Source organism: Condylura cristata, unplaced genomic scaffold (assembly GCF_000260355.1).
Source record: "Condylura cristata isolate star-nosed mole 26May11 unplaced genomic scaffold, ConCri1.0 scaffold00029, whole genome shotgun sequence".
NCBI lineage: Eukaryota > Metazoa > Chordata > Mammalia > Eulipotyphla > Talpidae > Condylura > Condylura cristata.
This window is the reverse complement of record NW_004567130.1, coordinates 6611462-6615074: the sequence shown is the minus strand read 5'-3', so window position 1 is coordinate 6615074 and position 3613 is coordinate 6611462. Positions and strand designations below refer to the sequence as shown.

The following is a 3613-nucleotide window of genomic DNA, read 5'->3' as shown; positions in this document are numbered from 1 at the left end:
GGGGGGGGCACTTTGGGGGGCCACTGGGAGGAGAGTGGGGAATCCTCTCCATCAGACAAGCAATTTCTCTAGTTTAGGTCCCTCCCCTAAGAAAGAGGAAACGGCTGCCCCCTCCCCAACCAATTGGCAAACGCTCAAGTGTGAACTGGAAAGATGGGAAGGGGGTAGCTTCTAGGCTCTTCCTAGACCCCTCTGGGCATGGTGCATAGGTTTTAGAGTCCCACAGATCTAGATTCAAAATCACTGACTGTGTGACCTTGCACATGTAGTCAACCCCCTGGATCTCTATTTCCCCATCTGTAAAATGGGGTTCTTACCACCTCTTGGGACTGCTGGGGTATATGCACACAGAGCGCCTGGCTCAGGGTGAGCTCCCAGGCCAGATGTGTTGTTACCATCATTACTAATGTCATTCTCAGTCAAGAAAGGTGGTTTCCAGCCTTCTCCAACCCTTTGGGGCCACCAGGTGGCTGGACGGCTGGAATTTGCATGTGGACAAATGGAGGAATGGGCTCGGGAAGACAGACCCAAGGACCCACCCTCCTCCCCTGTTCCCCCAGTTCAGAGGCCGTTTGGGCTCCGTCCAGAGCTTAGCCAGTTATGTGCCAACCTGGTGGGTGGAGAAGGTCTGGGTCCCAGGTCTGTCTGGCGTGGGGGGAGGGGAGGGTCTTTGTTCCCCCTCGGATCACTAAGGCAAGACCCCCTGCGTGCGCCCTGGACTCCCAACACAGCCTGCCTTCTCCCTTCCTCACGCCCCACCCAGGCCCCAGTCCAGGCGGCCTTTGACAGCTGCTCTTCAGCCAACCAATGCCGGGTCCTTGGGGCGGCAGTTGCCATCCCCTCTACCCCGTCTGGGACACGAGGATGTACCCTCGACTCCACCCTCGGGGAATGAGACTGCTCCCGGCGCGGGGACAAGGATGCTTCGGCTGTTCCGAGGAGGCTGCTCTTACCTGGCGTCCGCGGTCCTGCGGTGGGAGTGCAGAGGGTTCTTTGTGCCCGGGCTCACAGTGCAAAACTGGGGGAGCCCCTGCAAGCGCCTCCCATCACAAACTCCTCCCCGCACTCGTCCGCAGCCTCCCTCCCTCCGGTCCCCCGAGCGCTGCCGGCGTCGTCTTTGTAGCTGCTGCAGCGCCCATGAAATTTTAATGCGGGAGCGGCTGGCTGGCGGAGACGCCCCACCCCCCAGCCCCATCCTCGGCCCTCCTCTCGCCACCTCTCGCCCCGGCAACCCTACGCCCTGCCCCCTACCGCCTCCCAGGAGTGGGGTCGTGGAGGCGGGTGCAGCCCCGAGGCAGCAAAGCTCTACCCGCCCCCGCGGCACAAAGAGGCGAGCGGGGCAGCGCGCAGAGCCTCCTGCATCCCAGCCGGCGGCGCTGCCATGGCAACGCTTGCGGCGCTGGACTCTGCAGCCGGTAGCCCAGCGCTGGAGAGGCGAGCGCGAGCAGAGCGCAACCCAGGACCCCGGGAGCAGAGACAGGAGCCAGTCAGACTCCCCCCACTCCCCGCAAGAAGACAGAAATGACCCGTCCTGGAGTAGCAGGTGCTTAAGCCGGGCCACCCGTGTCTGCCTTTCACTCACCCTGCCACTCACCCTGCCGGATGAGTATGGGGGTTTGGGGGAGACCGCGTCTTCCTGCCCATGTACCTGCTATTACATCACTTGACCTAACAACTTTGATAGGTCTTTTATTGTTTTAATTGCCCTCTTCTGGATAATTGCTATTTTCTAGAGCATGCTTGCTAGAAAGCAGTCCTGGAACAACGGTTCAGAACTGATCCAGGCCAACAGCATCAATATCCCTTAGGAACTTATTGGAAAAGCACATTCTCAGGCCCCAGAGCTACTGCATCAAAAACTCCAGGGTGGGGGCCAAAGATGTGTGTTTTCACGACCCCTTCAGGAGATTCTGGTGCATATTTAAGCTTGGGCTGGGCTCTTTCCAACCTGTCCTAGGTTTAAATTTTAACTCTGTCCTCCTGCCCCCTTACCAAGTGACCTTGGCCAAGCTACACCTCCTGCCTGAGATGTCCTACTCCATACAGTCCAAAGAACATGAAATCTGCTTTGTGGAGTTATGAAGGTTGAATTAGGAAATGCATGGCAGGAGAGGGGCTTAGCGCAGTGTCTGGTACTTGGGCTCAAAATACATTTTTATTGTAATACTAAAACATCTCTAATTTTCACAAATCTGTGTATGTTATGTCATCACCCTCATTGCTCAGATATGGACGTTAAGATCCAGCGAAGCAATGAGAGCTGCCCACTGCCACTGTAAGGGGCCATTTCTGGGTTAACTCCAGTTTACCATCATCTATAGGATACATCTCTTCCTGAGGAGCACCCCCTGCCCTCGCCAGCCTCGGTCCTCAGAAAATCCAAACCCAATTCAACAAACCTATTGCACAAATCCATTGTGGCCTGCGATCACTGCAGGAACCCCGAAACCCCAGGGGTCTCAGATATGCCATACCCTGACAGAGCTAACATTTTGCCAGAGAAACAAGTCTAAAGACAAGCAGGTGCTATCACCTGGCTCCAAGTGCAGGACCCAACCACAGCTGTGACCAGATGGAAGACCTTCCCTGGGCCACCAGATCACAAATCAGCAAGGGAACGAGGGACAGGCCCGACGGGCTCTAAGTGAGCACAAGGCAGCCTAGGAATTTCTGCCTTCTTTTCAAGTGTTCCCAAGCACATACATACCTGTTCCCAAATCCTCCTGCCTATCAGCCCATCCTTTCTGGTATCCACTCAGAAAAGAGCAAGGCACTCGTGCATCTCCAAATCTTCCAGATCTCCAAAGTGAACAAAAAGCTCTTGGCCTGGTTTCCAAGTAGCTGTGGTTCTAGGGGTATCTTTCCAAGACGAGCAGAGGAAGGAAGATGGGGGCAAAGAGGCATGAGAAGCTGCAGAGACTTGAGTCTAACTCAGGTGGATTCAGGGTGAGACATCCACTAAGGACTCAAGGAGTCCTCATGTCCGGTAGGGACAGACACCAGGAAGGTCCTGTCCGGCCATCTGTGTCCAGGTTCACCATCATAGTGCATTTATCATGAGCAGCCTGAGCTAGCTCCCCGGGGCCTTCAGTGGTTCTCTCCGGCCTCCTTGTGCCCATCCAGTGAGTATCTTTGTAGTTAGTCAAAGCTTCCTTAGCACCCTCCAGTTTCTTAGGGGCACAAAAGGGGCTGGTTAGTGACCTCAACATCTCTCTCATCTCTTTTAAGCTCAGGGCACCACCACCATCTCCTTTGGGGTTTCACATCCAATTTGATAGCCAGATCTGTCACCTTTCTTGTCTCCCCATCGATATGAGTCTGACCTCACCTCATCCTGAAGGGAGACTCAAGACATTCAAAAGCACACCCCAAGGTGGAAAATGTCATCCTCCATGCAACTCGCCAAGAACTCCAGTCTTCTGGGTAATACTTCCTGGCATAACTCGGGCCCTGAGAGCCTATAAGAAGACTAGAGCATCACGTGGAGTCCTAGAGGATCATTCAACACAGTCATGCTGCAGCATTTTGTAGTTTTTATTCTGAGATGAACTTGGTATGATATGCAACTAAACTTGAAAGCAAACAATTCAGTGGCGTTTAGCAAAGTCATCGT

At 54.6% G+C, this 3613-nt stretch overlaps 1 long non-coding RNA gene across 4 annotated transcripts in view; it reads right to left on the bottom strand.

Annotated features, from left to right (window-relative positions):
- Positions 1–1092, bottom strand: part of LOC105854216 — a 9635-nt gene extending 8543 nt beyond the window's left edge. For 3 of the 4 annotated variants that reach the window (XR_001145915.1, XR_001145918.1, XR_001145917.1), the window contains exon 1: positions 954–1091. This is a non-coding gene — a long non-coding RNA (uncharacterized LOC105854216). Of the gene's footprint in view, positions 1–953 lie in introns of all 4 variants that reach the window. The other variant, XR_001145914.1, reaches the window with a different exon arrangement.
- Positions 1093–3613: the final 2521 nt, after the last annotated feature.